This window comes from Lineus longissimus, chromosome 6, assembly GCF_910592395.1.
Source record: "Lineus longissimus chromosome 6, tnLinLong1.2, whole genome shotgun sequence".
Taxonomy (NCBI): domain Eukaryota; kingdom Metazoa; phylum Nemertea; class Pilidiophora; order Heteronemertea; family Lineidae; genus Lineus; species Lineus longissimus.
In genome coordinates, this window is record NC_088313.1 from 16415495 (window position 1) to 16429979 (window position 14485).

Consider the following 14485-nt stretch of genomic DNA (forward strand, 5'->3'; position numbering starts at 1 on the left):
TTAAAAAGTGCATCTTTTTCATTGAAAGTTTTGTAATCACTGTTAGTGTTCCAAATGTGTCAATTCCCTGCCGGGATTTCCAAAGCTTGTGGAGTGAAATAGCACTTCGCCGTTTCACACTTGAGCTTCATTTTCCAGCAAACGTTAACACCAAACACACCAAAAAACAAGCTCCACGCACCATATGTAATGGTAACGTCCTTCAGATATGTTATCAACCAACATCAAAGTGAGTGTCTCTGCAATTACTTGCAATTGTTCGTGTTTTTAGAGAGGAGCTTTGAAGTTGCAGAATACGGTCGTGCTCGATTGCCCTTCGCCAGGTAATCATTCACGGAATTTCAACGATACACTTTTGAAATCCTTTTTACATGATTTACACGATTTACACGATTTACATGTAAGTCATAGAAAGGATTTTACAGTAGGCGCCTATACATGTTTGACATCGAATATCTCTAGAATGGTTTCTGCTTATCGTTAACCGAACTTTATAAGAGAAACACCAAATTTGTGGCAAAGCTCTTAGACAAGACGGATTTTTTTAGAAAAAAATAGTGTGCCTGAAATCACGTACACTTGCAAGATAGAATTTAAACAAGGCATAAACAGCGCAAAAGAAATTTTTCAAATATTTTAGATAATTAAAAAAATTGCCGTAATGTTGTGTGCTTTGATTTAGTAGAGTTGAATAAGATGACCTCATAGCCATATTGAAGCTAGCGATTGCTCTTTATCGAGAAACCGAGCATTTTGTCATATCAAATCTCATTAAAATGCTATCTTTTCTTAGTTATCGCAGTCTTCTTTTCAAAGCAATCTATCTTCAGCTTCAGTGAACTCCAAAAGAAAATATGGCGCATTAAATTGAAATTTGCGTGACTCTAAATAGATCGAAGTCATCTCGTGAGGGAATTGATAACGAAGCAGAAATTACGAGAATATCATAGATGTTTCAAAAGCCGATCAATTCGTGCGCCATGTTTGACTGTGTCAAAGGACATTCGGTGGAACACTGTAATTGGATTCCATTTGCAACTAGTTTTTGAGCACGACTTGGGTCATATTATTTTTTGGTTGATGATTTCTAGGAATACAAGGCTGTGAGTCCTTTTAACTAAATCAAAATAAAAGATTGACGATTTTTCCTTTATATTTTTCAAGACGGTATGGTCTCAAAACAAACTACAATGTGGGTGCCGGAAAAATGTAATTCTTATCCTACAGCTTACCTGAAAATAGAAGAAAATAACCGTACGATTTTTTTTTGGTATTAGAATCTTTTGCAGGTTGAAACCGTCATTTCCGAAAAAAAACCAAAGGACCGTTAGCCTACATGCTGAAGCCGGATACAAAGCATACCCATGGTCAAGCACATAGGATTGTTTCAACTTGTGTTGGTGGAAATATGCATTTCTGAATAAGTAAAACCTACTCGATAATGCATGAACGATACAGGAGTAAATGCAAAGGAATATGCTATGATGGTCTTCTAAAATACCATAGAAACTCGTCCGCTTCGTGCAACAACATTAAGTACAGATTTTGCTGGTAATTAAAAGGGACTTATCGGGAACTTGAACGTAATTTTTTTCTACTCAAACCTTAATTGGAAAAATTTGGGCGCCTTTGGCGTCAATTATACTCTGATGATATAGGTAAGCCAGTAATTTATTGATAGTGTACCAATACTAACAATCCATATTCAGAATTGACAAGGGGTCGCAGGCATTTTCTAAGCTAAGGGCTATTTCTGACAAAAAAACGCCGGTGAAGGGGTGCGCGATTCTTGTTCGTTGTATTTTAATACTTGAGACTCTGAAATTGAAATACAGAATACCCCAGTACAGTTATCACGCAAACAAATTCGCTGAAAGCAATAATCAGTGAATTGCCTGAATGATCCCGTTAATAACACAATACGTTCCAAAATTGCATCCGTGCTGCAGCTTTCACAGGTAGTTTATTGAGTGGCTCATGCTCCCATCACGACAAACATCCCCCGAATGATTGCCCGGTCGCCCAAGTGTTTCATGTTCATGGGAAACACCGTGATTGCTAACCGGCATCAGCACGCCCGCCGAGGAATTTTCCTATCAAATTTTCATTGATTGGCCATTCGATCTGCATGTTGACTTGATACATCGCGTGTCTATTTTGAGTGGCTTGGTCGCAAGATGTGTCCTGAATACCCAATCATGGCCATGTCATCCTGATTATGCGTTACACCCGAACATCGCCGGCTAATATGTTGAGGGCAGGTGGGGTTATTGAGTTATACATTGTATTTCAAAGTGGAAGAAATCGCTTCGGGTAGAACCCATTAGTCTAAAAATTCCAAAAAGGGAATATGCTCCTTCTATCCAAACATGACCATGAGTTGCTGAGATGTTTTCGCGAATACTGTTTTTTTCTGAATACCAAATTAATGCCATGCCGACCTGAACATATTATGTGTCTCACGCAACCTTATGACCTTGCCGGGAGCAGTTTTGGGATCGCTCATCAGGATCTTCCGGATAGTTACTGGAAAGAGCAGGAGATGGCCAGGAATCACTTTCTACATTCCACAGATACATATTCCCATAAGGAGAGTAGGTTATATGCATGTTAGTTACGGCCAATTCCTCGTGGGGCAGACTGCGAGTATGAATAATTTTCTAACGAGCTAGATACGCGAAAAAGCACCAATGGGAGTTGAAACAGTTACCTACCAGAGGATAACTCAATCAGGTTTTATTCCACTCGTCGACAATATTGAGATATTACAAGACAGTGTATTCCCTTACGTATTCCTCCGCGGCTAAGTTTACAAATATATTCCGCGGTACACAGCATATACGATAGTCTTTTTCAGTGGACTCTGATTTTATTGATTTCGCTCAGAGAAAATGCATCGGAAACTTCAAAATCAAGCAACATTTGAACAAAATGTGATCTTTCATCAGATTCTGAACTTCAATGCCCAAAGCGTCTAAAATACTTATCATCCCAGAATCGAAAAATGCATGACGAAGATCGAGCCATTTAAGTGAAATACTGACACCGATTAGCACTGGAGCCGATTCTCGAATTCAAATCTCGTCCGTTGAACGCCCTGCACTGTTCTTTTACTGCGAAAATTTGTCAATGCTCTGTCGACAATCACGCGACATGAGGAGTAATGGATAGCATATTAGATCGGAGACATGCACGAATACCCAATCAGGCGTAATGGTATTGGTCGCCCCGCCAACAAATCATTTCCTGATTCCGCAGCCACGAATGGCGACCTCGACTGTAGTATAGAAGAGATTTGTGTATCATTTTTGAGTTTGTAATTAAGATATTTGTGTTTCTTGATGTGTATGGATTTTGCAAGACAGCGGGATGACAGATAAGAATATGTGGCTAGTGGGGTGTTGGCGTGTTCAGTAATGCTCTTATGAATTGAATATCCGCTACTTGTTGGTGATTGTGATATTCATGGTGGCGTGGCGTGGTGTGCGTCCAACGCCTAAGACAATGAACAATCAAGGACGATTCCCTTGGCTTTGATCCAGGGAAAGTGAACTCGGTGGTGCTCTCTATTGGTACTTGATCTTTCACGACCTTGTTAAAAACTTTATGTTTTGGTAGTCCACTGATACCACGATGAATTTTTTTTTTTGATGACATCGACTTAGATGCTCTACACGCAACGAACTGTCTCCGAAATTCATCTGTAAATTTTGCCGTTTCTGATTAATATCGAGAGAAGATAAGCCGATTTTGCGCTGTCAAAGTATGAGCGTCGACCATAATAGGTTATCCTTGCGTAAATTAACCTTCATGCCAGGCGCCTGGCATTTGAGATATAGTATACACGTAGGAGTTTGGAAGTAAATAGTGTCTCATAAACCAAAGCTGGCTGACCGTTTCATTAGAGGTGACACTATATAAAACAATACTTTTATTGCGAGCGGCAGAACATCTAAATGTCACCAACACAGTGAAAGCCAAAAGCATAGAGAGGCAAGTGAAGCCCGGAAAATGGCACTCGTATCTCAGCATCTATACTCGAATTGTAACCTTTCCAGAAAGCAGGCAATGGCACTAGTTGCATAATGAAAGAAAAGAGATGTCATACTATACTCGGAGCATGGTGATATAATTTCTGATATTATAATTGGTCGCTCAAATTACTATTACATAACGTCCTAAGTGATAGGTGGCGAAATTGGATTTTTGGCCTGGGATCTTCTACATTTTCATATCCATCTGTTGTTTGCAAACAACAGATGGATATGCTTCTACATTTTCATATCCATCTGTTGTTTGCAAACAACAGATGGATATGAAAATGTAGAAGATCCCAGGCCAAAAATCCCAGTAATATTCTTGTAAGATTCTTAATTAGTACATTAATTAGTTTCTTACACATGTACACTGCACACTCGTTAGAAAAGATTCCGCTTTAAGATCACCGATTTCAGTTCCGTCAACATTCCTGTAAGATTCTAATTTACTTGAGATCCTGAACAAAAAACTGAATATTTTAAAGATCTTAACTAAGCTTAGAATCCTGTGAGCATTAAATCGGGAGCATTTGATCGACCTGGTGTGATGCTGAAGAGTGTGTACACGCATACGTATCTACATGAAAAGTAGGGCAACATTCCCTTGGCTTTACACGAGACCTGCGGTATTTTTCTAAGTCTTGAACCTTTGACCTTAATCACCACCCACTGATGGCATCGATTTCAGCTGTAACAACGGGGAGTATTTGAGGTCGCATATGACATGAATAAAGAAATCACACGGAGGCGGCGGTTACCAGGATGCAACAGTGGATTGGATTGGATGGGTCACTTCCTTCCGCAGATATTCTTTTTATCTCCATACGTATAGACGATGTAGAAGATAACACGTTATGCCTCCAACTACATGTTTGGAGGGGCGATGGAAAAGAACGTTGGAATTTTAGCAGGTTACATGAAGGTTTAACTAGTATTCAAACAGAAATTTTCGAACCGGTATCTAATGTAGAGATATTAATATGTATGTTCTTTGATTAAACACAGATCACTTGAAAGAAAGCGATTGTCATCGATGCCTGTAATATAAAGTGAACGCTGTGCCATCAAAAATAACCAAAATCCCTTTAAACGACTCCAAAACACGATATAAGGATTTTGATAAATGTCGCTTGAAACTATAGGACAGTCATGATATTTTTTTTTTACAGTGGTGTTATGAATCAAGAGATGCACCGCACGTATTTCCGCTATATTTTGACAACATATATGTAATATCATAACAACTCCATGATATATCCAGTATCTGAAATGATGATATACCACAGAAAAACCGATTATATATCCCCATACTGGCGTAATGAGGCATGATCGCCTTTCATCTCGTTCCAACACCAATCTTTATAGACTCATTCACCTGCGCGAATAGTGTTGGGCAGACCAATACTCCACTGGTGAGAAAGCTTTGCGAGGCCAGGATTAATTGTTGCCCGGGGCTCCCCTTCAACATAATTGAAAATCAGCTCGGTATCGAGGTCTTAGGTGGCTCTATGCTTGGCGACACGAACGTACTTAGAAATCTCCGCTTTTTTCTTCGATCTCACCCTTCGATAATTCGCCGTCTACGCTGAAACGTCTTTGAGTCTGTGACTCCCATCAGAAGGGTGGTTATGACAAGCCGTCGTAGCTACCAAGTTTGTTGAGCATCGAAAGCTTCGAGATGGACCTTAGTGTTACTCTAAAGATGGAAATATTTCTTTTTTGTAGACTGCGCAGTCCGGGGTTGCCGTTCGCTTTCAGTGAGTGTATAAGTCTGATCTCACCGTCAGTGGTCCCTTTTCACACCGGCATAAGGTCAACAGAAATGACTCGAACGCCAATCTTACATCAATGTGAGACAACTTAGCAGTTGTTACACTGTTCATTAGAACTAACACGAGGTATCACGTTCAGAGTGTTAACCTTGCATAAACTATCAATGACCTTTAATTGTGTTGGGTATTGTTGATGCAATCAATGGCTAGTATATCACCACTAGTTGTCTATAGGCGGATTTGTCACAAAGGATGAAAACAACACGAAGCGTCTACTTGGCTGTTGGTCTCACAGCATCAAACGTGCCTTTGCGTTGGGCAATTCTCACTCTTTCATGGGTGATCACGAGGGCATGATAGCACAATGATATTTTATCCCATGATCAAAAAGGACCTGTGGTGTCACCGCGCACATATCATCTCGCACAGTTTTCTCTTTGTATTTCGTTGCCATTCTCAATTTCTTAAGGCTAATCGGATTTGATTATTAGATTATCAAGTAACGCCTTACAGAACAGGTCCATCTAGCATTTCTCACTTACTAATGTCTGCTATTATTTGCTATAAAGTAATCAAACACACGGTTTCCGGATCGGATTCAAGGACGAGCGATGAGCTTGTCATATCTGACTATGGTTATTGGAATGCACTTTATTCAGATCAGTTGCAAAGCACACTGTCATCTTTCCAACACCGGCTCATGATATCCAAGGTATCATCCAATACCCCTGCGGCAAAACTAGCCTACCATATGATTACCATCGCCAGTATGTTGTCCATGTTGTTCATTCAGAGCACTGACATGTAAGGCATTTCGATGGTGTCTCTACGAGAGCCACTTGGCATCAACCATGATCTTTAGCTGAGTTATCTGTATGAGGAAGGTATTATACGTGGAATGTATGTGACGTTATTCTTATGTCAATCATCTCTTAAGCAAGACCTTCTCAACTTCAGAAATCCCCTACTGATCTTGTCAAATTGAACTTACATGAAAAATACATTCACCTTAATACCGATAGTTGACAAAGACGTTGAATGTTATCACATAAGAAGCATCGTCGAAACCAACAATGTAGTCGACCCCCAAACTATTTGAGAGAGTGTGCAATATTTCATTTCAAGCATTAATGTAGACATGCATTTCGCCAAAGTATCATATAACAAAATCAGCGAAATAGAAGTGTCTTGCAAATGCTTGCAAATGCCTGCAGTCTGTTCATAGAAAGCGATACAAGACGCAACTGAAATCTCCTTGAAGCTATCTAGGAGAAATGAATACCTCTAAATAGAGTGCATTACTTATGCTTGCTTCTTTGATGATATTGTTACTAAATTGCCACAAAGATTTTCAGACTATCACTCAAATCAAGAGAGACATATCAAAGGAGCAGGTTATTCGTCTTAATTTTGTAATTTGGTAGATAAAAAAAGATTTCCTTGCGAAACTGGTGACTTGAAAGACGAAAGGCTCCTTCCATGTCACCTTATATATTTTACTCACTTCAGCTAATTCAATGAACGCCTTTACACATCAAAGCCGGAAAACGATACGTATATTAACAAATAGACACGAATTTTCAGCGGGTCGTGTACATCTTTGGAGATAATTGCATTGCACTGAAGAAGAAAGGTATTCAAAAGGTAACATAATCGGAGCGGAATTTTAGATTTAGAGTCAGATATAGCAGTACGGATTTTTTATTCGATCATTTCTGCATCTGTCTGTACACGAGAACGCTCGGAATGATTTTTATTTCTCGAAAGAAATCGATAGAACCAGACACGGCCGCGGGGGTTCTTGTATTATGAGGCTTCTTTTAGAAAAGTGTTCTTTCAACTGTCAATTGACATCTAATGTTATTCTATCGTTCGCTCCGATCAGCATATCAAGAGCGTTATGCAATGATACATCGCAATAAATCAGATTGTATTAATTTAATTCAACTTAATAGGGAGTTTCCGCATCGCTTACGATTACGATTACGATTACGATTTCAAAGTCGTAATCGTAATACTCTCAAAACCGGCATGAACCAGATTCCGCATTCACACCAACGACTTGGTGTACTGTAGTATAGGCCCTATACTCTGCTCTCATGCTCTGGGTGCACTTTTCTCGGCGCTAAAACATGATCAAAATCGCCGTTGATCACATTAAATACAGTTCCTATGTTTGACAGATATGTTCTAAAGTATTCTTCAATGAATATTTCACCTTGAATTTGATATGTAGCGTGGAAAATAGGCTTTTCGCTAATCCATGTAATCGTTTTTCGACTTACGAAGATCAGCCGGAATCCTCGTAAGAACGAGACGAAAGTACCATCGACGATTTCGCTGGGGATGACGTAGCACCAAAAATCGATGACGTCAAACACAAATCGTAATCGTAATCGTAATTGTAAGCGATGCGGAAACTCGCGAAGTGCCCTCAAGCTCCGCTAAGTTATAATAATTTCGTTTTCGTGGTAGCTTTGGAACCTTGTACAGCATACTGTATATTGCGCATGCAATGTGTGCTGTTAAAACATATCGCTGTACCTTTATGAAAGTTATGCACTGAATGTGAATGATATCATGTTCGGTTAACATGTCATCTGAGACAAGAATTTATATGAAAGGATATTATGTGATGGGCCGAGGGTGTACGATGGGAACATCTCGTGGAGAGTCAATATTTACTCGTTCTAGATCAATAAAAACGCTCGAGTGAAACAAATTGACAAACACAACGACGTCTAAATAAATGCCAAAGATGATTTTTCGGATTTTTCAGAGTAGTAATAAATATTCGTTAAGTTTGGCTTATTGGCCAAGTCCCACATTAGACGCAGATATATGATGCTTAAGAAAACAAATTGGCGTCTTGATTGGGTTGAAGTACCGTTATGTGCCTCGCTGTTACTCCCATGTGGCAGAAATTTGAACTTTCTATTGGCAAAGATGGGGAAGTACGTTCCATCAAACAGAGGAGATTATCTTAATGCTTTTTTTCTTGCAATAAATTGATCTCCACATCTATCATAAAGTTTATAATTTTTAAGTGGGATAGAGAGGATTCTCACCCTCTCTGCTCTGACTAATGGTGCATTTGATATCATTAACATGATTAGGTTGATCTAAAAGACAGGCGGTTTTTTCCTAATTAACCCGATATAAATGTACATAAAAGATTGTATAGACACGATCACGGCCAGCTGTCATATGGCGTCATATGGGTAACACCACTTTCTATCAGATGATCTCCTAGGATAAAGTAATTAGGTATCTGCTTAGTGATTCTCATTAGCTAGTTTGTCTTACGTGATATGAGGAAGGTAGATGACACTTGCAGATCTGACCGAGGGCTGGAAGCCTGGTATTTACCTATTTATACATCAACCATGATTGTAGGTGAAGAGGCAATTAGTGGCTAACTGTATTATTTGCAAGATGGATAATTCACCGAGATACAAATTGTGAGCGAAGGCTTGAGTTGCCATTCAAAGATTTCCCATAAGTGACTTCGCCCCTTATGCCTCGGAGTGGAAAGAATTCTGGCCTACCAAGCCAAAAACACGGTAGAGTGTAGAGTCTATGAAACAAACTTCTTTTCGTAATTCTTAAATTTTTGGAAGATATCGCGAAAATAGTTATGGATTTACAGTATCATATATTGCTACTACTACTACTACTACTACTACTACTACTACTACTACTACTACTACTTCTACTACTACTACTACTACTACTACTACTACTACTACTACTACTACTACTACTACTACTACTACTACTACTACTACTACTACTACTACTACTACTACTACTACTACTACTACTACTACTACTACTACTCCCTCCAGCGACAGTGCCTTTCAAGATTGTCTTTGCAAGCGAGCCATGTCGGCATACATGTCCAAACCAGTTGAGCTTCCGTTTTTTGACTGTGGCCAGGAGTGTCATATTTTGCCTTGCATTGAAATACAATCACATGAGAAACTCAGTTAGCGTATAGAGAGGAAATCGCATTACGATATTGAGAACGAAATACGAGATGCAAGAATAAGCGAAGAAACGTAGTAACGACCTTGGAACCCAAGACCAAGGCAATTTACAGCTTTATTGAACATTGCGCAGTTACCAACATATTTGTTGTAGAGGTGATTAACTCATTAGCTTAGATTTGTTCTGTACGATTGGGTTGACGTCTGGTTATGACTGTTTGCGTTGGCCAGTTGGCAAGGTGAATCGAAGGTTATTACGAGCACCTCATTAATTAAGCCGGTGTGCCATCACTGATTTGTAAGGAGATTGTCGATCAACAGCTGACAGACTGACACATGGAAACGCTTATCACCCTTGTCAACAGCACCGGCCACCTCCCAGGTACCGACTCCGATTTTCCTGTCGGTTTCGGTATGATCATGTGACAGAGAAGTCCACACGGCTTTTTCAAGAAGCCCTGCTTGCCTCCTTTAAAAAATTGCCCAAAAAAGCCAATTATGAGAAGAAAATTCGAGCTCACATACACGCTCTCCATGTTCGTTCTGCTGCAAAGGAAGACACCGGAAGACCAGAAGTTATTTTTTTATGATGAAAATGCATGACATGTTGAAATAAAAGCCGCTGTCGGTCAAACATCAGCTGTCTGTTACAGAGAGTTTTCACATAAAACCGTCACACTGCCACTATAGCGTCAATATAACAAAATCATAAGGTGAATGACTTTGCCAATTCTAAGTTGGCCCTTTGGTAAACCTTCGTTGATAAGAAATGCAAATCAGTGTTAATTTGCAATTCGCTTTTATTCAAAGCAGGGTAGGAGATTTGGAACAGTGAAAACGCTGAAAAATAGCCTTCAAAGTAAGATTCAGCCTTGGAATACTCATTATGCAAACTGCAAATTTGGCCTTCAACGCTGATTAGGATTTGTTTGTTCCGTCGCTTTCATGTGTGAACTTCTCAAGAAATTTTGAATTCGCGATGATCATAATTTCTCATCAAATGACGATAAACATTTAAAAAGTTTTAGTACTCATGGCCGACAAGAATAATGGCGCTTAAATTGCTATAAAACGTTTTTTTTAAAGAAACCTTGGTCGAATATTTTGGGAATTAAGTCTTCCCCACGGTATGACATTAGCAGAAATCAAGGCCGTAACCCATATCAAAAGCTTATTAAAGGCCCTGCTATACGATAAATGTTCTCCATCACGCACATGAAGATAGAACGTACAGTACATTAATAAACTGCCTTTGATGAAGGCTCTAGTCCTCATGGTGTGCTCTGTAAAACCATATCGATCGACTGAGTCGATTCCTCGGGCGCCCTTCAGTGAGATTTTGAGATGAACAAGTGAGTCCAGTGGTAGGCATCCTAAAATGTTTTTATATGCTTAAATGTTTTAGCTTAGAAGAACAACCAATCTACCCATTAACTTTGGACAGGCCATTATCATAGTCAGTTACTTGCCACCAAGTGTATACGTGCCATTAGACGCCATATGCCAAGTGCCTAAATAGCATTTTAACTGAGACCTTTACGGTGGCCCATAGAAGACATGCGTTTATTTTCACCGCGGTGGATATTATTTTCCACCGCGGTGGATATTATTTTCTTTGGCGGTGGTGGGAATTATTATTTTTAACCCGGCGGTGGGAATTATTTTTTCGGCGGTGAGAAATAAATCCGACGGCGGTTGTAATTCGAGAGAAAAAAATCGCATTGTAAAAAAAATCCTAATATATTGAAAATATACGCATGTCCTCTATGGGCCACCGTAGACCTTGGCTACCTGCTGCTATCAGAATGTGAGCACTTGATCGTGAAGCAGAATGGGCGGCTCGAGAAAGAACGATCTAACTTATTACCCTCACTTGTCATAGAAGTGTGCGACAATGGCACTGTTCTACCTTGATTATCGTCAAACGACCTACAATTTGAGATCAACAGCTTTTTATACTCTTCATGGGCTGTTTTCAGGAGCATCTTGTGTTGACTCGGTTCCGTTGAATTTAAGAGGAGACCCTTAGCATGTCAGTTCACCATGATGTCTTTTTGGTTAAAGAAACTCACTACATGTAGAAATAAAGGCTAATGGCCGATTTTAGTGACGTGATGGGCTATACATTTTAGATCGATTTCCTGTTTTTCTCGTAGCATTATCATTTTTCTTCCATCTCGGGAAATCCTTGAGCTAACAAGTTTCATATCTCGGAAGGGAGTCTGACGTACTCGAAGCTAATGACTGTCACAATCGATTTCTTAGTCAAAATATCTCAAAGAGGAGATTGTGTGCTGTTTTGCGGCTTTAATATGGAGCAATCAAATGATGATTGTGTAGGGCTGTAAGAGTTGTGCAGTTGACACGATGTCTCTCCGGCTTAGCGGCAATGTCATCAGTCGGCGCCAGATTAGTTGCTCAGTCAAGAGAACACTTTAAATGGGAAGACAGGTTCTCAAAAAATAACCTTGTTTATTGCCATATTTGTCAAATCGTGCACTTAACCAGTGTCCCAATCAATGCTTTCATGAAGCGAAGTTACCAGAGCTGAAGTCAAGTCTCTGGAAAGCGGTGCTGGTGCTAGAGAGCGCAATGCCGCGACCTTCAACCAAAGGTTTGACCTTTGGATATCCATATTTGATCTTGGCTGCGGTAGAAGGTTCAGCTTCGATATCAAACCAGCAGCGGGACCAGGTGCGGAAGCAAAGAGTAAAGAGGGCACATAGAAAATAGTTGAGAGAAACTGTTGTGTAACAGAACGTCATCTATGATGTTGATGTCATCAAAAAATGCTTTAGTCACCTGCGACAGACTCGATGACATGGGAATTTTGTCTCTCACAGCCCCAACTCATATTGGAGTTGACCTGCACGAATAGACGATCATCTATTAATCATCTAAGTCGTTTTGCCATGTTTGCCTGTTCGCAATAATACCACTGAAAGTGACCTTGTTTGCAGGTGATCAATACAGGCCATGTCTACATACATGTAGTAAATACTCAATTTAGTGAACAAACCAAGAAGCAATTTGATAGCCTCGATATAAGGTGAGACGATGTAGATTGATGCGTTCTTCATTGCGAATACAGTTTGCCATTAGTAAAATGGAGAAAGATCGGGCAAGGAATGAATTAGACTTATACCATTAGTCGCCGCGTGGTGGCGCATTGGCCAAACATTGGACAGAATGCTGCCGTTTGCCTTGATAATGCAAAATCATGAAATATGATACTTACGGTTTCTTCATTCAGTTGGCAGATATAAAACAAAACTGATACAAAACCGTGAGAATGACAGCGTCTTGTATCAATATAGACAAGGTCATGAGAGATTGATGATGAGTGAAAAACATCGCCCTTTTCGTTATGCAACAATAATGTCATCCATCTCAAACACGCAATGAGCGCGCATTGTTCTGGCAAATGGGTTTTATCCAATATCTAAGAGGAGTTGCTACGACAAAAATGCATTCTGCACCTCAGGGGAGGCGAAGGGAGTAAGATCAAAGCGAGAACCACGACGCAAAAGTATCACTGAAGCTGTTAGTGTTTTTAAGGTGTCTAACAGCTTGTAGCATCAGTACGAAGATGACAAAGAACAACAAGAAGAGAAGGAATGCTTTTCTTCTCGGCCGGGGAACACCTTACTAGAAATTGCCAGGTTCACCTGAACAAACTGCCTTGCAAATCCCATCACGAACTCAAAGAAAATGTTCTCGTCTTTATTTTTCCGCATTAACAAACTAAATGCCTGGTGTCCATCGGCAACATTTTGCAATACAAGAAGGCTTGCATCTCGATTGGCAATTCCAGCGCTTAGCCTCACTCGTTTTTATGAATACAGACGCGGATGCTATTATTAGCCAAGTGCAACATCTACCACCGCCTATGAAAATATCGAAATGACGATCACGCCAATGTCTTTCATTTGTGAAGCCATGCAACATCTTCGAAACAGGATAACAGATACACAATCACAATGTGACATATTCGATATTGGACTCGGGGAATTGGTCATGCTTTTCTGGTCAAAAGAGTCGCAAGATTGCTTGATTCGGCAGGCATTTTGACCGGTGTTAATAAAATCAATGCTCAAAGTTGCTATCAGCGCCTGTCACCTCCGAGGTTGTTGGTAAGTCCCGGTCAGAGGAAGAGATGGACTGCTCCTTCTCCTGGACCAGGATTCGACACCAATTCACCAAGGATTCGAAACTAAATCGCCAGGGCCTCATCGCATTTTCAACAAATATGTCACTGACTTTAAGTACCGTTCTTCATTAAGTACATGAACGATGAAGGTCACTTGTTTATCTCGATCTTTTGTATCCCGGATGGGGGTTGAAGCGGTAGGTGCGTATGGAATGGATGGCTTAGCGATTTCAGGGTCTTGTATGAACAGATTTCGACTCCGGCCAAAGGTCAAGTAGACTCTGTCTTTTCCTTCTTCTGCGTTCTCAAGGCCAATGGTCAAATATTGACAATGATGGCTAAAAGCTTTTAACGCCCCGAGAATATAACTTCAGTATGATCACACATGTACTTAAGAAGGTATGGTACATTACCAACGATTAACCTCAAGCACCCACGGCCTCGGGGACTCACTCCTCTTCAGCTGCGCAAACCACTGTCCCCCGCGAACACTTGCCGGAGACTTATCATATTATCATCGCGCAGCAATTCATCACG

The 14485-nt window shown here is 40.2% G+C and overlaps 1 protein-coding gene across 2 annotated transcripts in view; it reads right to left on the reverse strand.

Annotated features, from left to right (window-relative positions):
- Window positions 1-14485, reverse strand: part of LOC135489742 (neuropeptide F receptor-like) — a 103848-nt gene that overhangs the window by 83433 nt on the left and 5930 nt on the right. The window contains exon 1 of one of the 2 annotated variants that reach the window (XM_064775237.1): window positions 2715-3173. The exons of the other annotated variant lie outside the window; for it this stretch is intronic. The gene's annotated coding sequence lies outside the window, so the exon portion shown is untranslated. Of the gene's footprint in view, window positions 1-2714; window positions 3174-14485 lie in introns of those variants that run through there. 2 annotated transcript variants of the gene reach the window in all.